Source organism: Podarcis cretensis, assembly GCF_951804945.1.
Source record: "Podarcis cretensis genome assembly, chromosome: 5".
NCBI lineage: Eukaryota > Metazoa > Chordata > Lepidosauria > Squamata > Lacertidae > Podarcis > Podarcis cretensis.
Genome location: NC_137174.1, coordinates 72,717,234 through 72,742,791, shown reverse-complemented (window position 1 = coordinate 72,742,791; position 25,558 = coordinate 72,717,234). Strand labels below are relative to the sequence as shown.

General features: G+C 41.0%; 1 long non-coding RNA gene across 1 annotated transcript in view; it reads right to left on the bottom strand.

The window, feature by feature from the left end:
* The window catches only part of LOC307216094, a 387,485-nt gene extending 362,379 nt beyond the window's left edge, over positions 1-25,106 (bottom strand). The window contains exon 1 of the long non-coding RNA XR_013838908.1: positions 25,063-25,106. This is a non-coding gene — a long non-coding RNA (uncharacterized lncRNA). The remainder of the gene's footprint in view (positions 1-25,062) is intronic.
* Positions 25,107-25,558: the final 452 nt, after the last annotated feature.

Here is a 25,558-nt window from a genome sequence, read left to right as displayed (position 1 = left end):
TGTTTCGAGCCGAAAAACAAACTAGGCCACTGACCTTTCCCATGACCTTGACACAAATTCCGACTCACATTGACCAGCAGAAGGTAAACATGAATGGGACCTGTCCTTTCGTTTTTTTCACCATGCCTCACTCATTTCAAAGTGACAGAGGCAGAACAGAAAACCATAAGTTAGGACTGAAAGGCCTTTTCTTAATGACAAAAATCCCCTCAGGGCCTCACGTTCCTTTCTTTCTGATTTAAGGAAGCTGAGTCATTTTGTTCAAATGCTGATTTTTAACACTGAGTGTTGGTGGTGGTTTTCATAAATGGTACAACCTGCAAACAATACACTCAAGCAGGATCAATTTAAGGAATAAATGGTCTTAAAAAAAATTAAAACTTTTAAAGATATGAAGAATGCAAACGGTTGGTTTTATAAAACCATTTTTGCTGGCATGTAAGATTTCCTTGTATTACAGCAATGAGCTGTTTCAGATTTTGCACATTTTTGCTGTCACAAAAGAGGCTTGTTGCCTTCCATACCACACACCTGAGGGAGCTTCCAGATGAGTGTTTATTGTGGGATTGGTGCTCCTCATTAGGAGAATATGCTAATTTCAGTTTCTCTCAGGTTCTCATTTTTCCAATCTTAAATTCAGTTCTCCACAGTTCCACATCACTTTACAAGTTATTTATTTTTTAAATAAGTCTTCAGGAAGATTCATCAGCATTCTGTACAAATTTTTACTGAAATACACATTTATTTATTTATTTATTGCATTTTTGCCTAATATGTGGCGGGAGGGTAAACAGCATTTCTGTGTGCTCTGGCTTCCATTACACTGTTCCGTTGCACCACAAGCGGTTTAGTCATGTTGGCCAGATGACCCAGAAATCTGTCTGCGGACAAACGCCGGCTCCCTCAGCCTGAAAGCAAGATGAACGCCGCAACCCCAGAGTCACCTTCTCGTCCTCAAGGAGAAGGGGACGACAGAAGACGAGATGGTTGGACAGTGTTCTTGAAGCTACCAGCATGAGTTTGACCAAACTGCGGGAGGCAGTGGAAGACAGGAGTGCCTGGCATGCTCTGGTCCATGGGGTCACGAAGAGTCGGACACGACTAAATGACTAAACGACTAAACAACAGCAACCATCCAGGGGCCCTTTGCCTTTACCTTTTATTGTTTTGGAAAGTGAAAGCTAGAAAAGTTTGCATGCACGTTACCAACAGCAGCCACGTGATAAGAATGCAGAACATACCACCACTGCGCCCAATAATCTGGAATTACCTTTTTCTGTGAAAACCAGAGAACTTAAAAATACTTTGTGGCTGGCAACCCAACTGAAATATCTGAACGACCCATTTGCAATATTAAGCCCCTGGTGTCGAAACACCCAAGAGATTGCTTCTACTTCTGTGTCTCGTTACGGTCTCTGAAGATTCACTGAAGAGCAAAATACTGCATGCTTCTGTACTCAGGGCAAGTGTGTAAATACTTGATCTTCCTGGTTTCGGATCTTGCCCGTCAGTTTCGCCATCTCAGCGTACTCTATCAGTTTCATCTGCCATTCTTCCTTTGTTGATACTTCTTCCTTACATCTCTGGGCTAGTAGCATTCTCGCTGCCATTGTTGCATACTTAAAAAGTCTTATATCTTCTCTTGGTAACTCTTCACCTGTTGTACCTAACAAAAAGGCTTCTGGTTTTTTAACAAATGTATTTTAAAACATTTTCTTTAGTTCATAGTATATCATTTCCCAGAAAGCCTTTACCAATGTACATGTCCACCACATATGGTATAAAAAGTACCCTCCTCTTGACATTTCCAACACAATTTTGAACTTGTTTTGTACATTTTAGCAATTTCATTCGGTGTTAGATACCAATTGTACATCATTTTCATACAATTTTCTTTCAACGAACAGCATGCGGTAAACTTTATTTCTTCTTTCCAAAACTTTTCCAAAGGTGAGAGTTCGATACTATAACCACAAGTTCTAGCCCAATGTATCACCACTGCCTTAACTTCCTCATCTTTTGTATGCCATTCTAAAAGTAGTTTGTACATTTTTTGATAACACTTTAATGTTATTCTCCAACAGATCTATTTCAAACCTCAATATCACTGTATCTAAACTTTTTTTTATCAATCTTAAATACATCATTTAATTGGTGATACTGAAGCCAATCCATTAACAGTTCTCTAATGTCTTCAATTTTCCCCAGTTTTAATTGGTCTCCTGCCTCTTTTAATAAATCTTTATAGGTGGCCCACTCGCCTCTCAAATTTACTTTTTTTGACCAAAATTGCTTCTGATGGAGAGAGCCACCATGGTGTTCTCCATTCTAACAGATTCTTATACCTATCCCATACCTCGTAGATTGATTTTATTCTCAAATGGTTCAGGAATCCTTTGTGTACTTTTGTTTCTGTTGCTTCAGGTGCATATCGGGTGAGTATCCTCATCTTCTGGTTTAGATGCATTAGTCATCTGTAGTGCTACCCAAGTTAATTGCACCACATCACTATTGCACTTGTTCAAGCAAGAGATTCCTAAGTTTGGTGTCTCCAAGTTCACATTTCTCAAAACAAATGTGAGCAACTTGCTTATAGAGTTCACTGACTGGTCTGCTTCAACTGTTCTAGCCCACTATATCATACTTGCTTGGTAAACATTTTCAATCATCTCTAAAGTCATAAAAACCTGAAGCTTTCTAGTAACAAAATACTTGTTTGTCTCCTTAAGTGCTTGTCTGTAATTCAGTTTAATGATGCCACACTTCCTCATGGTCTCTCCTGGCCTAGAGGGTAGTTTGTATTGATTTAGTCATTGTGTTAGCCTCAGTAACAAAGTACCACATAAAACAGAGACTGGGGAAAGTGGAAACTTTCCTCAGACGGAAAAAGCACATTTGTCAGTGAAAGAAACTTTGTATTCAAGGGGCTTTTTTTCTTTTCTTTTTTGGAAAGGGGGGAATCTTAACACTTTGTGAGGAATATGCACCAGTATACGTATATTTACCTACACACCCAAAATGAACACATTTTTTTAAATAAAAAAAAATAAGAAGTAGCTGAAATTTAGTTTCACCTCATGCATTCAAATTGCTTATTTCTTAATTGAACCCAGAAGTTCTTCACAGATCATGCCTCAGATGCAATACCTCATGATCTCTCTTTAGGGTAATGTGCCATGGAAAGAGATTCTGTTATAAGTGGCTGTTTCTTAGCATTGCTTCTCTCACTATATTTTTTTGTTTGGTACAAAGATAACTCAGATTTAAGTAGTGTGTGAATTGCCAGTTTCCCATTTAAAATGCTTGGAAACATCTACTGAGCACAGAACCTAATTCCATGTATTTTAAAGGACAAAGACTCAATTTATACATGAGGGAATCCTTCAAGGCAAGACTGAATTCCCACCAACACCACCTCTAACCATTAGATATGCTGGCTGGGATGATGGGAATTGAAGTCCAGTAACATCTGGAAGGCCACTGGCTTCTCATGCCAGTTGTAGTCAGCATAACTGACGACAAAATGTGCCTGACACAAAATTGCTCAGGTAGAGATATTGTGACCAGAAAAGGAAACTGTGTCACGGGAAACTTCCCCAGACCCCTTTTAGGCTAGCCAACCTCCCCCGCTTTCTTCGTAAAAGTCAGTGGGTGATATTTGGAAATCTCAAATCAATGCAGCTATCTTAAATCCATTTATTTCACTGGGCTTTTTTCAAATATGTCACCAGAACACCAACCAGCGTCTTTCAAAAGAATTAAGAAACCACCTTAGTTCTCAGATACAGAATATTGTAATACTTTGGTTGTCTGTCTGTCTGTCTCTATCTGTACTGTGGCCAAAATAATAATAAAGAATTCAGGTTTGAATGCTAGTATTTTCTTACACGGAGTGAGTTGATAAACTGGTTGTTTTTAAAAAATGTGCTTTTACCTTGGTGCATATTAAAAATACAGCATTAGCTCTGATAGTCAACAAAGGATGATCTATGATGCTTCCCTTTTAAAAAATAAAAATAAAAATAAAATCCTGATGTACCTTATTGTAGTAGATGGTTGCATATTTTCATAATAAATCATATTGTAAACATATCGTAGCCCCTTTTCACACAGCCCCTACCGATTCTCAGGGTGAGGAATGAGCACCATGCCTGTTGTCTGTGCTGCCTGACTTTCATGCATTCAGGTGAAGGTGTGAATAGAGCCTCTTTCAACAGGTTATATGCACACAGGCTCTCTCTACATGGTCAGAAACTGTGTATTCAGTTTTGTCTACCCAAGTGTACATGAAGTGGAGCCTTTTTTATGGTCCAGCTCTCACTTCCATACATCACTACTGGGAAAACCATGGCTTTAACTATACGGACCTTTGTTGGCAAGGTGATGTCTCTGCTTTTTAAGATGCTGTCTAGGTTATAGGACTACAATTCCCATCACCCTTGACCATGGGCTATGCTATCTGGAACTGAGAGATTTGAGTTCTACAACATCTGGAGAGCTACATATTCCACATCCCTGGCTTAATGCCTGGGACTGCTTAGAAAGGGAACCTCTTAAGTCTAACACTTCAACTCATATAACCTAGTGTGACTGATGTATTTGATTTCAACTCCAGCCTTTTCCAAGCTCACATTTTCATTAGCATCACTCTGTGTTCTGCTCTTGCAAATGGCTGAACATATAATCAGCAGAACTCTTCAAAATCTCCTGCCACATTTTATGACCTGCAGGGAGGAAAATCGTTGTGTGAATGTACTCAGACAAAAAATCCCATAGATTCAAAGCATTTCTAAGACTAATCTAGCTTGTGGACAATAATGCAAGTGATAATGCACTGTAACTAAAATAGAGGACAGAAAGCAGACAGAGAGATATAGTGGTACCTCTACTTATGAACACGATTTGTTTTGAGGTGCTGTTCGCACCCCGAAAAGTCCGTAAGTAGAGCTCTGCTACTGTGCGTGCTCGAAGTGTGATAGAGCGCTTCTGCACATGTGCAAAGCACACAGAACCCGGAAATAAACACTTCTGGGTTTGCTGCATTCGTATCCTGAAAAGCCGCAATATGAAGCAAATATAACATAAAGTATGAGTGTATCTCTGATAAAGGTGGGCTCCCCTGGTCTACCTACACTTAAAAGCCAGTGTGGTGTAGTGGTTAAGAGTGGTAGAGTTGTAATCTGGTGAACTGGGTTTGCGTCTCCGCTCCTCCACATGCAGCTGCTGGGTGACCTTGGGCTAGTCACACTTCTCTGAAGTCTCTCAGCCCCACTCACCTCACAGAGTGTTTGTTGTAGGAGAAGAAGGGAAAGGAGAATGTTAGCCGCTTTGAGACTCCTTCGGGTAGTGATAAAGCAGGATATCAAATCCAAACTCTTCTTCTTCTACACTTAAAATGTTAAAAATATGTGTGAAAATGCTGCTGAAATTCTGTTAAAACAGTTAGGGCTTGTTCACACTTCCATGCCCAGAAAGCATGGGTCTGAGCAGTTTCCCCCTTGCCCCTCTCTTTTTCTACAGAAAACTTGCTCTTTAGCTTTAAACTGTAACAAACAGCAGTCCACAGAAAACCTAACTGCTGTTTGTTCCGACTGAGCGCTAAAGAGCAGTTTCCCCTGGAGGCAGGGAGAAACAGTGGCAGAAGAGGAAGTGTGGATAAGCCCTTAGTTTCTCTAGTTCAGTCTTTTCCAACTTGGTTCCTTCCACCTGTTTTGCACTACAACTTCCATCAGTCCAGCATGCATAGTCATGCAGGCTGGGGCTGATGGGAGTTTTAAATCAAAGAATCTGGAGGGAACAATGCTGGGGAAAACTGTACATGGAGTTAGCAGAAATGACCGGCAGAATCAGAGACCTGGGAGAAGAAGCAGTGGAGGAGGATTGGAAGAAATTTAAGGACTATCTTCAAAAACATTGTAAATTATATGAGTGTTAAGAAGGATGAGAGATTTGAAAACAACAGGGCACCATAAAGTTAGCTGAAAAGATTATGAGAATGAGTGAATTTCATGAGAAAGATAAATTTTGAATGAATATCATGTTAAAACTAGGTATTCAGGATTTTGATAAAAATATTCAAAGTTATGGATAAAATATTCGAATTGTGTACAATAAGAATGAAAATAAGGTGACAAGTTGCTGGCTAAAGTTTTATTAACTTGGAATGTAGGAGCGAGAGACGTGAGGAAGTCCAAAAGGAAAAAATGAAGAAAAGATGGTTATTACAAGATGTATAATTTTATGTTTGTTTTATTCTTTGTTTGTTTGTTTTCTGTTTATTCTGTCTTTTTTTCTTTATTGTATTAACAAAATTCTTAATAAAAAATTTATATATAAAAAAAAAATGCTGGGGAAAACTGAGCTAGTTTCCCCCCACTCATCCAGCAAAGTTCAAAGATCAAAGTTTGTTACACTTTACTCATTTTAGAGGAATTTTACTAATGGGCAATTTCTACAGAAAATATGTTACATTTAAGATGAATTTCACTAATGGACAAAATGTGTTATTCGATTTCCTGATGCCTATTTTTTTAAAAAAAACAAAATGGAAGAAATGGACTGGGTACCCATTTTCTCCCAACAATAGTGCAGGGGAAGAGGGTTAGACTTTTCTTCAGATTCTGGTCCAGATCAAAGTCAGATCTCTACCCCCACCCTGCCCACCAGCTGCTGTTAGCTCTGCAGATAACTAAGATAAAATAAAATACTTGGGGAAAGGCTGGGTAAATGGTGTGTGTCAGAAAGGGTTAATATTCCTCCTCCCTAGCACCAGAAACTGGCAACCCCCATACAGTTGACTTTTTTTAAGCGTTTCAATCACAAATTTCAGCAAAATATGAAGATTGGCCCTAAGCCCAGGCACTTGGATTTAAACTGATATCGCCCCTTTGGCTTTAATGAAACTAAACTGGCTTTAATCCATTTGACTCCAGCTTAACTAATTTGTGGACCAGGCGGCTTGTATTCTTGTAATTCATTTATGGATGCTTGCATTAATATTTAACAAACAAACAAAAAATGTATCAAGCCTTCGCTTAGAATAAATCATGGCAAAATAAAAAGCTACTTTCCTCAAAAGTCCAAATTCTCAGAATTATTGCTTCCATTTCAACTCCCAGGCATAAATAAAATATTTATATAAAATTACATGCAACATTAAAAGCAGAGCGCTAGTAAAAGTACTTGAAATAATTTATGGTAGATAAACAGCGCTGCCGGCATTTTCTTTGGCAATTTATAATCGACCATATTAGAGAAGACATACAAAAATCCCTTTCATTGTAAAATATTCAAGGCTCTGCTGAGTTAGGAAGACACACTTTGTCATTTGTCAGCTCCAATCCCAGGGCACCTCTTGATGTTTCCATGAATCAAATTCATGGAGGATTGGGCTATTGAGGGCTACTAGCCATGATCACTGTGCTCTGCCGCCACAGTTGGAAGCAGCAATCTTTCTGAATACCAGTTGCCAGAAGCCACAGGAGGGGAGAGGCATCTTGCGCTCAGGTCCTACCTGCCAGTTTCTCACAGGCTTCTGGTTGGCCACAGTGAGATGCTGGATTAGAATCATAGAATTGTAGAGTTCTAAGGGACGTGGGTGGCGCTGTGGGTTAAACCACAGAGCCTAGGACTTGCCGATCAAAAGGTTGGCGGTTCGAATCCCCGCGATGGGGTGAGCTCCCTGCTCCTGCCAACCTAGCAGTTCGAAAGCACGTCAAAGTGCAAGTAGATAAATAGGTACCGCTCTGGCAGGAAGGTAAACAGCATTTCCGTGTGCTGCTCTGGTTCGCCAGAAGTGACTTAGTCATGCTGGCCACACGACCCCGAAACTGTACGCCGGCTCCCTCAGCCAATAAAGCAAGATGAGCGCTGCAACCCCAGAGTCGGCCACGACTGGACCTAACAGTCAGGGGTCCCTTTACCTTTACCTTTAAGGGACCTGAAGAGTCATCTAGTCCAACCGCCTGCAAAGCAGGCATCTCAGCCATAGCATCCATGACAGATGGCCACCCTCTTAGAATTCCTGTTCTGTGATTGCAGTCATAGGATTGTTGTCTTTCACATGAAAGTATATGTTTTGACTCCACAGAGTGGGAAGTGACGGAGACAGGATGTTTGTGTTACTGTGTTCCGTGAAATGGGACTATTGTTCTTTTTCTCTTTGCTGTCTGATACTAAAGAGAGAGGGAGCCATGTTGCAGTGCTTTGTGTGTGTTTATATGTAAATAAAGTAGATTAGCAAAAATGCTGAGTTGCTAAGGTCTGTTATGCAAGATGCAAACTCTGCGGATCCCTGAATGTGCCGGTGTCGGTTGGCATCGGTCGCTGTGATGTTCAGGCTGAAGAAAGCTTATGAAGCTCCTGAACAATCGACCGAGAGGGAGGGAATGTGCCAGTCGGGCACGTGTCTCTGCCAGGGTCCTACTCGAGTGTAGGCTGAACTCCTGATACACCCAACGTCTGCTTAAAAACCTGAAAGGAGAGTCCACTTACCTAGGAGAAAGTTCAGCTGAACTCAGTAGGACTTCTGAGTAGTCACTGATAGGATTTTACTTTAAAATATTGAATATTAAATAGTATTTGTAGTTTTTTTAAAAAAAAACTACCAAAATACTTATTTTTTAAAAAACTGCTATTTTGTTTGCTTGTTTATTACAGTGTGATGGCTGGCTACCAATTATTTTATTGGGAAGATTGCTTGCAAATAGCCCTGAATGGTAAATTGGTGTCTCTTTATGGGAGCCAATATTATCAGATTGTTTCTGGAATCTTCTCTGTAGTGTTTTGAGTGAGAGAGGCATCGGAGTATGGAGAAGGTTAGGTGACTTCCTTCTCCTTGAGGGAACAGACTGAATGTTCCTGGTGATCTGGTGCCAGCAGTTAGATTTATAAAATTTATATATCACTTTGCACACACACACATGCACATATACAGTCCTGAAGCACATTACAGAAGATATCTCATTTTCTCTTCTCCAGATATGGCCATTATGTTAGGGGCATGAGTCAGGTGCCAAGTTCCCAGCTGCCTGGGGGCACCCCCCACTTTCTTCTTATTGCCATCATCAAAGCTGTATCAGAAGCAAAATAAGCAAGAGAAGCAGGGTGGTAGCAGGAGAACGGGAGAAGAAACTTTTTAAAAAAGTTTCTTCTCTAGCACAGTGAACCGTCAGTTCTGTTGAATAGCATGGTGAATCATCAGTACCTTTGCTACCCCCGATGGCAGCCTCATTTCCTGTCACAGTGTTTCCTGGGTCTCAGACAGAAGCGAGCACTTAATGTGTGAAGGAGTGTGGAATGTGGATGTGTGGTGTTTTACTGATGAATTTTTGGTTTCATTGAGGGGCAGTATTTCAATATGACTAATTTTGTCCATTTACTGTATTTGTTTCCCCCCGATTTGAATTATAAAATGGTGATTTGCTTGAGTCAAAATGAGAGTACCCCTAGACATTTTTTTAAAGAAAAAAAAGCACTGGATAACTCAGTGGTTGGATGAAGTAGATGTGAGAGCCTGTTGCAGATGGGCACTTGCACATTTACAAGCAAAAGGAGGTGCATATGCTAATCTGTGTGGTGTGTAATGCTTTTCTCCTACTGGAGGCTTAGGATTCAAGTTAAATCATGGTGAAGCCTTTTCTGAATTTGCTATTCCTCCACAATGTGCAGTTGCACAGAAGCATTTAGGAAATTGCTTCTCATCACCCACAGAATTATTGCACTTGGAGAAAATGAAACCATTCGTCAATTACCAGATTGGCTGTATTTTCCCCAAGATGCAGTAAACTGTGTTCTTTAGCATCCTTTCTTCAATGCTGGATAATATTGTTACGCCACCAAGGTACAGATATTTGCAAACACCGCTGTTCCAGCAATCTCTCTTTTCCATTTTTATGTGTCATGATTATTGGCAACTTTGTCTGCATTTGAGCAGATGTTGGGGTTGAGGTACGATTCAAATAAGGCCTAGAAAATAGTTCAAAGATGTTCTGTAGCTAAGGTTAGCTAAGGTGCTAAGATGGTACTGATAACTCTGTAAGCGGCAAATTTCTATCAACATAGTCAAGGGATTTTTTACAGTACACACTGGATAATATTTTTATCTTATTACTTCATTATGGGAGGAATAAGCTACAGCTAAATTTGTGACACTGTGTCTTTATAACTTAATCAAATCACCCTCTTCTAAGTGACCCAGCTCCTATCAGACATGGGCTGAGTTACTTACTTAATAGTGAATTCAGTCTCACTTCATTTTCAGCCAAGATTTCAAGCTATGATTGGCTGAGCGCAAAGTTAGACCCGAACTAAGCACAATTCCTCACAAACATTTTTGAGCTCTGCCTGACAGGATATTACTATACGATACGATAATCTTTACAGTGGTACCTCGGGTTAAGTACTGAATTCGTTCCGGAGGTCCGTTCTTAACCTGAAACTGTTCTTAACCTGAAGCACCACTTTAGCTAATTGGGCCTCCTGCTGCTGCTGCGCCGCCGGAGCACGATTTCTGTTCTCATCCTGAAGCAAAGTTCTTAACCTGAAGCACTATTTCTGGGTTAGCGGAGTCTGTAACCTGAAGCGTATGTAACCTGAAGCGCATGTAACCCGAGGTACCACTGTATTGTCATTGTCCCATACAGAACAACAAAACTGAAAAATCTACATAAGACATTCAAAACCCAAATATTACTTTTTCAACAATTTTTTTGACATTTTGTGTGGAAACGTTCACCTATTTATTCGCTTTCTGCATAGCACTTTTCGGTAATATCCTACAGCCGGGTCTGATTTGCTCTACAGTAGGAGTGTGTGCAGACCCCAAGTTTCACCTTATATCTGTGCATTTTAAAAAAATCAAATTTGCTTCTGAGTCACTCTGTGCACTCCCCACTTCAATCTGTAATTTGGCTCCTTGAGCCACTCTTATTCACTATGCCGGGGACAATAAAAATGGTTATAACTTTTTCCACTTTGGCAAAGTGGAAACAGAAAGATACTTCCTGCTGCTACATGAAGCCACACTGAGATTAAGCTCAATTAAAAGAGAGAGGAAAAAACAAAAGAGAGAACTTAATCTCTCCTGCCTCTCACCTTGATCAATAACTGATAGCTCATCTTCAGAACCATTCTGCTGATTTCAGCAAATGCTTTAAAATATGAACTTCTGGCCTCCACCAGAGACTCTAATTTGGCTGGAAAGGATTAATTTATTTATAGCATGCATCTCTTTGAACTGGTCACACAGATCATAAAGAAACCCTCTTAGAAGACAGAGTGCAACCTCCTTGCAGAGCCAGGGCTCCTATTTTAAGCCATGATGATAAAGGGTCCTGAGGTTCCTTAAAGGCATGAGTTTTCAGTCAGCTGCTCTAGGACACCCTTGGCTGCAGTCCTGAACATGTTTAGGTTGTCGGGTGTGTGTGTGTGTGTGTGTGTGCATAGCTCAGTATATAAAGCCTTCAGTTCAGTCTCCAGCACCTCCAGTTAAAATAGAGGTGGGGAACCTGTGCCTCTTTGCATGGTGCTGGACAAGAACTCCAATCATCCCTGACAACTGGCCATGGGATCTCTGGGGGGTCACTGCCAGTTAAATACAATATTGTACTGGGCTGCTATGCCAACAGTCTTTATAAGTACAAAGCAGTTCCATACACTTTCATATACTTGCATTGTAGTCAATAGCACACAGGTGGAGGTGCTTTGGGGTTTATAAACACATATTGAGTTGATGGGTGGGAAGCTTGTGGTCTTCCATATATTGCTGGACCACAACTCCCATTATTCCTGAACACTGGACATGCCGGCTGGGGATGATGGAGACCAAACAACATCTGTACACCCTTGGACTCTTCTTCCATGGAGGTTTTTAAGCAGAGATTGGATGGCCATCTGCCCTAGATGCTTTAGTTGAGTTTCCTACATTGCAGGTGCTTGGACTAGTTGTAACCTCAAGGTCCCTTCTACGTCTACAATTCTATGCAAGTTTCTTGGTGAGGTTGATGGACTTCCATTTCATGCGGCTCAATGTGGTGCCTTCCATAGTTCCAGTTTCAGATAGGTAGCCGTGTTGGTCTGCCATAGTCAAAACAAAATAAAAAAAATCCCTGGAAGGAATTTTTTTTTATTTATTTTATTTTATTTTGTTTTGACTATGGCAGACCAACACGGCTACCTATCTGTAACTGGTACAATTCTATGATTAGCACTTATTTCATTATTTCCCCCTCTTCTGGCCTAACCTGTACTCCTCTGACTCTTGTTTTCCCTTTCATTGGCTCACAGTTCCTATCCCCCAAATCTGAATTTCCCAAAGCACATTTATTCAAAATAACACACTTTGGACAGCCTAGTAGTTTAAACACTGTGTGTTTCCACATGGCAACTTGAACTTAGGACGTGGTCAAGATGAAACGTTTCTGTGACTTAGGTTCATATCACATCTTTAAAGATTATCAACATCCTTCTCAAGGTGCTGCATTTGTACAGCTGGACCATTTGAATTAAAATTGTTTACACTAGCGAAATAGTATGAGGCTAGCACTGGGCTGCTTTCTTTCATAAAAGGGAATCCAGGGAAACCATTGCCATTTTTTTTTTACTTTAAAAAACCACCAAGATGTTTTCCACATTGAACATTAGGCAGAATTACATTCTTTTCTTCCATTTCACAGTCCTTTTTTGGGGATAGTGATTTATTCTTTTTCTTTTCTTAAAGAGGCAAGTAAATAAATAAATGCTGTTCAGCATTTGTACAAAACTCTTGATGGAGGACCTATTGTTACAAACAAGTTAATAAGATAATTATAGAAGTTCAGATTGGTTTCCTTAGATACATAACAGTACCCAAACATTTTGGTTGCAATTCTGTGGCAGTGGCCTCAGAGTTATATTTGATTAAAATGCAGGGCTGCTTCAAGCTGGGAGTGCCTGATATCACTGAAAACTCCTTAGAAGTGCTTCAATGTACAATTACAACATACCCTATTTAAAGGTATATTTTTAGTCTTTGGTGCCAAATATAAACATAGTTCCATACATCACTTGTAATGTCTCTGATGAGCTGGTCAGAAAAAAATCCCTCACCCAGCATCAATCAAAGGTCAGCAATTTGGTGTCTGAAGCAAGCAAGCAAGCAAAGCAAAGCAAGTCAAAGCATTAAGTTCTTTATGTGCAGTTCTCTGCTGGAGTTACAGTGGCTGTTGGCCTTTAGGATTTGGGAAAAGCCACAAAACAGCCAGCAGTGGGATGTAAGCACGGGAACAACAGGAGTGGTACCATTTACAGTAGTGTAGTGGCAAAATTCAGATGTGCAAGGTCTCTTTCATGATAGTCACAGCCATGCACCCTTACAGCCATGCTCTCTTCTAAGATTGTGGAATAATACTATAACTGAACAATAATAATACTTGGGGACAGTGCTTTTTTCTGGGGATACTCAAGGGTACACAATACTGGCACCTTTTTTTTCTAGAAGAAAAGCACTGCTTAGGGGTGCGTTGCAATGATCAGCGCAGATCTCCATGTGTTTCTTTTCCAGCTAGATCTGCTATTTTCTGTGCACATACATGAGCAAATTATTTGGAGTGCTGCATATCTTCTTTCAGAGTGACTTCAGTTGTGCTTTCCTTAATGTTCCACAGTATGTAACAGAACTTGCACACCAGTCTCCTGAAGTGGAAGCACTTTGCATTTTCAGCGTCCCTAAATGCTTAGCTTTGGAGCATACAGAATAACTGCTGCTTTGGGTTCGTCCCATGCATCTTCTCCAGAGTGACCCTAGGAGCCGATTCCCAGTGCCTGACTCACCACTTTCCCCTCTGATTGGCTCTAATCAGCACAAAGGGTGAGGAGGCTTATTCTCAGTGGATGAAATCTCCCCTTTCATGCCAACGGGATGCTGGAGATAGAGACTCTGTTGAAGAAATAGTAATAGGTCTACTGCCCACTCCCACAACCCTGAACCACTACTTCTCTGCCTTTCTGGTAGCAGTGATATCGGGGGAGGGAGGTGTCTCTCTCATTTCCTGCCATTTTTGTAATTTCTAGTTGTATGTTTTTCCCCCAGCCTCACTGGGCAGGCTATATACTTGAATATGGTAGCTGCTCCCTTTGAATCCTACAATTCCATTATTTCTCTGGCATGGCAGTAGCATATCTATGATCTTAGCATAGTGTGTGTATAGAATGGCTTGCTTAGAATCATAGATTCATATAATTGTAGAGTTGGAAAGGACACCAATGGTCATTTATTCCAACCCCATGCAATGCAGGAATCTAAACTAGATCATACATGACAGAAGGCCATCCAACCTCTGCTTAAAAACTTCCAAGGAAGGAGAACCCACAACCTCTTGTGGGAGTCTGTTCCACTGTCGAACAACTCTTACTGTCAGAAGGTTCTTCCTGATGTTTAGTCGGAGTCTCCTTTCTTGTAACTTGAAGCCATCTGGAGCAGGAGCAAACAAGCTTGCTCAATCCTCCATGTGCTAGCCCTTTAATAATAATAATTTATTATTTATACCCCATCCATCTGGCTGGGCTTCCCCAGCCACTTTGGGCGGCTTCCAACAAAATATTAAAATACAGTAATGCATCAAACATTAAAAGCTTCCCTAAGCAGGGCTGCCTTCAGATGTCTTCTAAAAGTCTGGTAGTTCTCTTTGACATCTGGATGGAGGATGTTCCACAGGGCGGGCGCCACTACCAAGAAGGCCCTCTGCCTGGTTCCCTGTAACTTGGCTTCTTGCAGTGAGGGAACCGCCAGAAGGCCTTTTGCGCTGGACCTCAGAAACTTGAAGTTGCCTATCATAGCTCCTCTTTTCCAGGCTAAACATTCCCAGCTCCCTCAAGCCACCCAAATTCCCCAGTTACTCTTTAAACAACAAAGCTTGTGACGTTGAAATGTGACATTCTCCAAAACCAGCTAGGTTTCAAATTACAGAATCTTGCTGACACCCTTTCAAATTACGTTTTTAGAATCTGTTTGGCCTTTTGCAGTTCCCATTTCATTGATGCCTGATGGATTTTGCCATATTTCATAAATCCCTGATACGATGAATGATGATACTATGATACTATGAATGATGAAAACGATCAGAAAGCAATAACAGCTTGATGTCTTCCCCTGGCCTTCACAAATCTGCAGAAAGACATTTTGTTTAGTAGGAAGGAATGGGATTTGCATAGCTATTTCCCAAGTGGCCTTTTGTGTGCATGTGAACATATGTATTTAATTCATCATGGGATAAAACCCAGCTTTTTAAAAACGGGATTATTAGTTAAACAGTAGTTCATCCTATGCTCCAGCCAAAAGTTCCATCTATTATTTAAAAGGTGAAAAATCTATTGGCAGATGACTGGAAACTAATCATCAAATATATCACCTACCCCACAACAAAGACAGCACCTGGAAATTGTTCATTAAAGCCTGCCTCCGTAGGATATTTTGGGATGTGACTCACAATAATTACTAATAGAAAATGACATTACTGCTCAATCTGCTTTGGCATTGATGCACATTTTATCATTGGTTCAACAAAAAGCAGAAAAATTCAGCAACATGTTCACATACAGATCCAGTTCACATGATTGGTTCTATAGCTGTTGAAAGTGTAGCCCAAGTGAGAAACTAAGAAAGTGTAGACCATTGTGATATTTTGATACTATGTTTCAGGGAAGTTTTCTTCTTTTTTGAGGCGTTTCTTGCAATAGAAATTCCAGGTGAGCCATCTAGAGGCCAAAGCAGATTTATTATTATTATTATTATAAAAAATAAGGTCACAGTAATCACAAATGCATTAATGTTGGAGCAAATCCCATTAGTTTTAGTGGAATGTCCTCCTAAATACCCAATCTGACCGCAATGAAGAATTTGTCTTAAATAAATCCCCCGAAAATATTTTTAGCACATGTGGGTACCAAGGACATGTGTTAAATGCATAAAGCTTCTCAATACTTTGCATTTTCTTTATACTTCTACCTTTCATGTGAATTGCAAGCAGGTTTTAGGCTGCTTTCAGTTTAGAATGGAGGAGAAGAATCTCTGGGCTGGGAAAACCTTCAGTCCATGGGGCAAGTTAGGCCCACCAGGACGGCCCACAGTTTCAATCCTGTTTGGTTTTTGTTTAAAAAATGTGCTTAATATAACATGTAATCTGGCCCTAAACAATTTCAAGGTGAGAGGTGTCTTGATAGAATACTACAAGCAATGAAAATGACGGCAAGAGCCAAAGCTTGTTAACAGAGCATCTGCTTTTCATGCAGGAAGTTTCAGGATCCATCACCAGACTCTGCAGGCAGGCTTGGGAGAAAGAAACTCCTGCCTGAAGCCCTGGAGAGCCTCTACCAGTCAGTGTGGGACATACTGAGCTAGATGGACCAGTAATCTTGCTCCGCATAAGGCAGATTTCTTGTGCTAACTTTGTCACAACAAAGAGGCTATGAGAGAAGGAAGCAGGTTATTATTATACTGGTGAAATTTCTAAGGGACTTCTGCACACCCATAAGCTTTCACCAATTTTGCTTGAAGTGACATTATGAAACAAATGTGGAAGTTTCTGTTTGGGGGAAATGTCCAAAGTTCTTTGAGGAAGCAAAAAAGAAAGAAAGAAAGAAAGAAAGAAAGAAAGAAAGAAAGAGGAGTTCTGTCTAATATGCATCTCACCAAACAGCAAGGAAAATTCTTATAATGGGAACTACATAGTAAACACATTCATAACTGTGACAAAAATTTTAATCTTTTAAAATCTTTTAATGTGGAACTCAAAACCATTTTGCAAGCTGCTCATTGGCATAGATATACCACAGCTGAACAATGGCCAGGATTCAGTGCTCCTCTTCCACATGCAGGAACAATATCCTACACCATGCAGAGCAGCTATTTTTTTCTGTTTCATGAAGCTCAGGTAAAACAAAACAAAACACACACTCTTTTTTTTATGTGAAGGCAGTTATACTCGTTCTCAGCCATGGTTGTTTCTCTGACTGAGAAGAAGGGATGCAGCTTCGTGGTAAGCACAGGAGGTCCCAGATTCAATCCAGGCAGAACTGAGAAAGAATGTATCCTGTCTGAAACCCTGGACAGCTGCTGCTAATCAGTACAGACAATACTGAGGAATATCTGAGTGATTTACACTGAGTTGTCTGACTCGTTATAAGGCAGCTTCCTGCGTTAGAGAACGAACGGTGGTTTCCAATGGACAAACAGCTTCAGAGAATGAGAAAGACCCTCAACCAGAGAAAGCATTCAGTTCTGCATCCCAAATCGCCTGTTTTACACAGCTAACTGTGCTCATATCTAGCAATTGCTTACACATCTGTGCATGGAAAGTGCTGGGTAGCATTTCTTCCCCCTGTACTGCTCATAGTCCTCTGGATCACAGCCAATTCTCAATACATAGAAAGTTCACCATTTCCTTCTAGTGGGGAATCAGCGACATACTGTTTTCATTTTTATATGGGTCTTTGGTGGTGGTCAAAAGTGAAAGGCAGAATGGTTTATTTCCCCTGCTCATTTCATGTGAAACACACCTGCTTGGGTTGGAACCAGCAAACCAAATGCAGCCCACCAACTGTGCATTTCGGGCTGTCAGGTGCTTGAGAACTGTTCTTGTAGGTCAAAACAGGCAGCAAAATCATTCAGTTGTGGACGCCTCCCATTTCCGGCATAGTGCCTATGTACAACTAGTTGCATGTCACCTGCCGTTGGAGGATAAGACAGGCCAGACCATCTGAAATGGAACGGTGTGTAATTCACCGCCATATTTGTCGGCAGACAAATGGAGGGGGCCATTCCAGTTACTTTTCTCCCGAAGAAAAATAAGTTGTCCATCAGTTTCTCAGGGCTGGGCTTCACCGTTAACAGTGGGGCCGCTGCATTAAGTTTATTCTGTTTCTCTGACATTTCCCAAACTGTTAATTTCTGCATAACATTTGAGTTTTCACCCATCTTGCAAATTAGGTGTTTGAAAGAATATCATCCTAGTGGGTGACAGTCTAAACTGGTCATCCTTTGCTTGCTCTCTGCCTTAAATTATGTCATCATTATCTTATCAGGTGCTGAGCAGACTTTACTTGGCAACTTCATTTACAAGGTGTGAGGAATTAGAACATTTCCTGAATGCCTTCCAGGAGATGATGCTGGAATCAGAATTGTACCAAGGTCACCACAGTTCATAATGGGGTATCTCTTGCCATATTAAGGTCATGCCAACCTTTTACATATGCAATGATCGACATTAATAAACCATATAGTAACTTCAGATTAACACACACACACAACTATTCACAACAGCAGCCCCTAAACTGAGGTACTTCCTGCCCACAGAAATGTGTCAAGCATCGACATTGTACAGGTTTTGCCATACACTGAAGCGGCATCTCTTTACCTTGACAGGTAAGGCATTTTTTTTTTTCCAAAAAACCCACCTCTTTGGCTGAATATATACTGTTCTGTTCCATGTTGTAATGGGTTAAGGGGCTGCTTGTGCGTAAATGGTTGAGTTCTCAACTCATGCAATCAGTTTCTAAACTCTCCCAATCTGCGGAGCCATGGATGCATGGCTACCTCAATCGCTGGCAGAATCCGTCAGTGGGCGCTTCCGGAATTTACACCAACATAAGAGTTCCTTAACGGAAACTCTCCTTCTGGATTCTCTGCGTGAAAGTTTCCTGCACGGAGTAGGCGTCCCCAGCGGAGGTCCTGAAACCTCTCCGCTGTTCTCACTGGAAGTATCTTGGAGCCATCCCTCTGACTGAGTTTCTGCGGGGACTCTCTCTCTGCCCCTGCTGGTTCCTTCCTCAGCATCTGAGGGTCTCCTAGCCTCCTTGAGCCCTTCCACCACCTGACTCTCCGATGGCAGTTCCCTGACACATGTGGAATGGTTTTGCATGTTTTATAATTGTAATGGTTTCAGCAGTTTTTATGTGTGTCATCTAGTGTTGCAACCCATCCTGGGACCTCGTGCTGGAGGGCGGGTAAGAAATCCTATAAATGTGTGCTCATAATAATATGAAATGCAAGGATTTGGAAGTTAGTTGATCTGGCTGCTCTCATGTCATGATTCCTGGCAGAATTTCTTGCAGTCAATCAACACCACACTAAACTTCAGCTGCAATACAGGCAGGGCAAACCAAACCATGTTCTACTCGGAAGTAAATCCTACTGAATTCAGCAAGACTTACTGCCAGGTAAGTGGGGTGCTAGTTTACAGCCTTATAAGTCTGTTTACCTGGAAATAGGCCCCACTGAAATCAATGTGTCTTTCTGTTGAGTAGACATATTAGCCACTTGCTACGTTAGACTCTTTAAAAATACACCTGGACTGTTGGGAATACATTGTGCTTACACATGGATGGAGCTAGTTCATTGCTGTGCTGCATTATCACCAACATAGAAACAGCAATGTGCTAACAACCGGCAGCACAGTAAAGAAACCAGCTCTCTGATTGTGAAAACAAGCTTTGAAATTGGCTCTTTGCTGCCGTTGGTCACATTCCAAGCATCTAAAACTGGGCAATAACATCCCTTTCGCTTTAGGACCATCTGTGATCATGCTGGCAGGTAAAACGGAGATGGAAACAGCCGGAGTTACCACCACAGAGGGACAGGGATAGAAAGTCAATCAATATATTTACTTGCCTAATATTGCAGAGTTGGCTACAGCTGAACAGTTGGCCTGGTCTAGCCCCGAGGAGACAAAACAGGTATCCTAAACTTAAAGGCTGTCCAAATATTAAAAATACTAGATTATGAACAGCTCATTTCATTTTGCCATTTGAATATTGAGGACTAGAATTTAGCATCCTTATACTTTCAGGGCACATTTTCTTCCGGGGGGGGGGGGAGGGGGATGTTTGGCAACGTGCTATGAAGACATATCTGGCTCCACTAACATGGCTTAATATCATTGTTATTTCCAGCTCTCGACAATATTAGCACAACGTGGATCATTCATTTGAAACAGGTTTGATGATACGGCTCTTGCGTTTCACATAGGTTTCTAACCTTTTCTTAAGGCTTGCCTCATCATTTATTATGATGAGCTAATACCCATATTCCAATACCTTCAGAACACTTTGGCAGCCTGAGAGTATGATTCATCAGGACAACAAATAAGGACCACATTGATCAAACACGTACAATGCCACAATATCTTGGAGGGACTGTTGAAAAGACACCAGAGTCAGATGTTGTTCTGTTGACAACATGCTGTTGCCTTGCCAATAGCACAAACAGACCAGCATTTACGTCTTTAGCCAAACGCTTCTGGAAGCTCACAAGCAGGTCCATATCCTGTGGTTGACATCAAATGTCCAATGGCCAAGATCAGGGCTGGCTCAAGACATATTTTTGCTTGAGGTGGAGCAGCCAAAGTTTCTTCCATACCTCAGTCAAGGTGTGCATTACCTTAGGGCAGTCAAAATATTTTTGCTCTTGAGGCAGTCTGACTGGGAGTAAATAACTAACAATTTGTTGCCTTTTCCATGTCACTGAAAATCAACTGCCTGAGGTGCAGCCTCAGTTGGCCAAATGATAAGCACCAGTCAGCCAGACCAAAAAACTGCATTAAAAAGTAGAAATGTACAGTATCTCCCAGTCACACTGTCGTACCTGGAAATGTCAGGGGTTGAATTTGGGACCTTCTGCATTCCAAGCATAGGCTCTGCCACTGAGCTATAACCTTTTTCAAAGGAAGATAACGAAAATTATGCTAATTATGAAACAAGCTGAGAAAGGGGCATGGGAGGAAGGGGTTGCGTAGGGTCCTGATAGCTACACAGTTGATATGGTTACCAAGACCAAAATGTGGCCAAAAAGTGTAGATCTCTGATTTTAAACATATTTTCATGATGCTTGAAGTAAAATAGGTAATGAAAAAATGTCTAGATATTGTAAAGGATTTCTCGCCAGCTGCAGTAATAATAATAATAATAATAATAATAATAATAATAATAATAATAATAATAATTTATTTATATCCCACCCATCTGGCTGGGTTTCCCCAGCCACTCTGGGTGGCTTCCAACAAAACACTAAAATACAATAACCTATTAAACATTAAAAGTAGATACCAAACTTTGTAATCTTGAACTAAAAGGAATGATAAAGTTGAGATTCGATAGGTATAGGATTATGCAGCATGATTGCAACCCAAAAAGGTAAAGTGAAAACATTTTATGAATGAATAATAATTGATCACAGGGGGATGTGTACTCGGGGAGGCATCAAGGAAGTTTGGGTGTTTTAAAATTGTAACCTGCCTCAGGTGCCTTGGTAGCAATCCATTCACTCAATCTGTCCTTATCATCACCTCCATAATTAAAACTACAATGGAAACATCACATTTCTTAACATTATATTTCTTACTATTGCTCTTCAACCAACCTTCTGTGACTTCAGAATACGATCTTGGATTTGGGCTTTACGGAAACGTTTGTCAAGAATGTCATAACCACAAAACAACGGTTGTAGTTGTATATTTTAAAGACCTTTTGGCAATACAATTAAGCATAGTGTGACTCTCTGGCATGAGTAGCACTGGGATTTATCTCTTCAACCAAGGAAAAAAACCCCATCAAATGAAAATGCAAACATCTGCAGCTGAAGAAAATCATCAGCCACAAGGTCTCCTTCTGTCATCACCAGAACCAACAATGGTATGTGCTTTGTCTTGCTTTTTATTTTAATAAAAAATGAACTTGGTAATAAACTCAAAGATCTGCAAGTCAAAGTATTAATGGCCATATTAATTAAATTAAATTTCTGCTCTCTAGCTGTCTCCCCCTCTTGACCACATTCTTGGAGGCCATAAATATATGAAGGTTTAAGAAGAGTTCAGATGTGCCTCTCTGAATGTTATCTGGGTTGGGAAGTTTATTCATTTAAAGACTCAGACACCACTTTACATTTAGAGAGTACCCAAGCCGTGTACAGAAATGTTGGCACCCATCTGTCTCGAAAGACAACGGAGTGTGCCTCTGGGGCTGAAGTCAAATTGCTAGAGAACCACAGCGCCCACTGTGGCTGTGGAGACTGGTAACTCCTAACTGCTGCCTCCCACGTTGTTTTTGCTGTGTTAGCAGCACTGAAGTGACCTCTCTGGGGCTCAAGTCTGGGCAGTGTGTACAGAAATAGACTGCAAGTATAGTCTGATTGTAGGGGACGCGGGTGGTGCTGTGGGTTAAACCACAGAGCCTAGGACTTGCCAATCAGAAGGTCAGCGGTTCGAATTCCCGTGACGGGGTGAGCTTCTGTTGCTCGGTCCCTGCTCCTCCCAACCTAGCAGTTCGAAAGCACGTCAAAGTGCAAGTAGATAAATAGGTACCGCTCTGGCAGGAAGGTAAACAGTGTTTCTGTGCGCTGCTCTGGTTCGCCAGAAGCGGCTTAGTCATGCTGGCCACATGACCTGGAAGCTGTACCAATAAAGCGAGATGAGTGCCACAACCCCAGAGTCAGCCACGACTGGAGCTAATGGTCAGGGGTCCCTTTACTTTTATAGTCTGATCGTAAAAAGATCAAACAGCACTAAAACATGAACGCCAGCAAGAATTAAAAACTGCACAATACAGTTGCTTGGAGATGGCACATATCTATATCTATAAATTGGCTGACTGAAGTATGTACAAGCATCCAGGGCTAGACCTATTATGCAGAGATCACATCTCAGAACATCTGGCTGAGCATGATTATGGCAAATCTCTCTTCAAGACACAGCTCATCACACTCATAAAACCAGGGATGGACTTGGGTAATATGGCACCCTGAGTGAGGACTAAATTTGGTATACTCCACCCCAAATATTTCTTATTTTCACAATAATACCTTTTGGAACAGAATTTGTTAAAGCACCCTCCCTCCCTTCTGTTTTGCACATATTCTCAAGCGCATAATTTTGTGCCCCCTTGGCTTGGCGCCCTCTGCAGGGAACCGCCCACACTTCCCTAAAGCCGGTGCTGATAAGACCACAGGGAATGTGTAGAAATAGATCTCAATGGGGAATTTAGTTCATGTAAGTTGATCATAGGGAGACGGATTACATTAAGTCATCAGCAGTGGTGGCTGGTGCCCGCTAAGATCTGGTGGGACTTCTAGGAGGTCCCAGGGTTGTGGCTAATGAGCAGTCGCAGAGGTGTAGCTAAGTTGTTCTGGATTTCTCCCCATCCTCCTCTCTTGCAAAGCTGTTGTGGATACTTAAGCATTGCAATTTTACGAATAGTTGAAATCTAGCTAAACTGAAGACTGACTTTAGTTTAGAAGGAGTCCTTGTGGTCACAATTTCCAGTATGGATTTATGAAATGAATTACAGTGGTACCTTGGGTTAAGAACCTAATTTGTTCTGGAGGTCTGTTCTTAACCTGAAACTGTTCTTAACCTGAGGTACCACTTTAGCTAATGGGGCCTCCCACTGCCGCCATGCCGCCGTCACACGATTTCTGTTCTCGTCCTGAAGTAAAGTTCTTAACCCGAGGTACAATTTCTGGGTTAGCGGAGTCTGTAACCTGAAGCGTGTGTAACCTGAAGCGTCTGTAACCCGAGGTACCACTGTACCATGAATGTCCTTTTGAATTGTCACTCTTTTATATGATCAAATTCCTCTTTTTTTATTAAAAAAATGCCCCAATCTGTTTCTGTTCCAGGCATTTGGTAGCCCAAGAAAACAGTTCCAGCTCCTTCTAGAATCACCTGCATTGCTTTGTTCTCAAGGCAATCGCAAGTGAACCCTTAAGTATTTTGCTCATAAGGTATTCATTGTCAGATGGTGTGCTCTGTGCAAGTCAGAGACAGTTAATTTCCTTGGGGAAAAGACACATCGAGTGAGTAGGTACCAGAGGGCTTGGTTGCTTCAAGGGCTTCAAGCAGAAATCCGATTCCCAAGTTTCTTTAGCACATGTTTTCTTTCTTGAAAATTCTGCCGTCAGCTCAATTTCCACAACTTTAGAGTGAGCGTATTCATTTGAACTCTAAAGTGTGCATGCAGGCATGATTTATATCTATCCTCCTAAGCATTTCCCCACAGTATTCTTTAGACGTTTGCTCCATTCAAGCCAATGTAAAAACAAAACAAGGGGGAACTCATATGAAGTGAAGTCTCTGCCACAAGGCGATTCAACTTCACTTAAGATTTTGCTTATAAGTGGTTTAAATCTATCAAGTGTTCACCCAAGAGGTTGCCTTTTAAAAAATCTTAATCCATATAGCAGTAATCTTTTTCTAAAACAAACAAAAAAAAAACTGGAAAAAATGATTGAAAACAAACAAACAAACAGAAAAGATTTCTGTTTTTTTGTTTCATATGATAAATTAAAATAGTCTAATGACAAAATTACATAGTGAAAAATGTTGTCAATATTTCTTTTGCACTTGTTTTTTTTTAAAAAATCAAAACATGTTATAATAGGAACAGTCTATGTTTCTTAAAGATAAAGATTTCATTTCAACTATAGAGAAAAAGGGTAACTTATTTTGTTTCTGTAGTGGTTGTTTACAAAGGTACAGATTGATCAGGTAACAAGTTTATAGCAAAAAAAAGTCCAAAAGCAATAGCAACACCCTTGAGGCCTTAAGTGCCTGTCATATCTAAATGTAGAGCTTGCCAAATAAAGACATACCTCACTGGGATAAGTGGCTTCATATGTTGTTTGCTCATTTGCATCACGAAAGCTCTACCAGCGGCAGCAAAATCCATTGCTTAACTGACCCTTTAAGATGATGGGGTAATTTTTCTGAGACATGGATGGAGGGCTGTTGTCCAGCAACATCTGGCAGGCCACAGGTTCCCTTCCCCTGGGTTAAAGGGAGAATCCAAAGGAGAGGTGGAGCCCAATCAAGAAGGAACTATCTCCTTGAGGAGACACACTTCAGGGTCTGTTTCACACAGGGCTTAGCTAAACAATGGAATATGCTATCACACATTGTAGTGATGGCCACCATCTTGAAGGCTTCAAAAGGCATTTCATAAAGGACAAACCTCTAAAGTTGGGGTCAGTAAGCCTCTGAGGATCAATTGCTAGGGCTCACAAGAGCACTGTTGAACTTGCATTCTGCTTGTGGGCTTCACATGGACAGCTGGTTGGCCACTGCGAGAACAGGATGCTGGACTAGGTGGGGCCTTTGGTCTGATCCAGTTCTTAATGGACCATTGTGAGCACTGAATGGGGGCAAAGCACAGATCCATGTTCTCCATAGTGGCCATCAGATTTCAGGCTCCTGCCACAGTGCATTATCTATTTGTGGGACTAAAAGACGAAAACGGAAGGTCCATACTTGGATCTGCTCCCTCAACATGTACATATGGATGCAAGAGTGAGTGGATCATGCCCTGTGTATTCAGCATAAGAACATTAGCAGCCATGTTCTCAAAAACAGTAAAACCTTTGAGAATTAAACCCAAGAACTGTAAGTTGACTTGGTTGTGGGTCAGACTGCCTGCATGATAGAATTAGATAACTCACGCTGAAAATAAGAGGAAGGGAAAAAAATTACTTCTTGCTTTATAAGGAGTTTCAGAGTTTTCAAAATAGAACACAGCAGATTTTCAGTGGGAACGAGTGAAT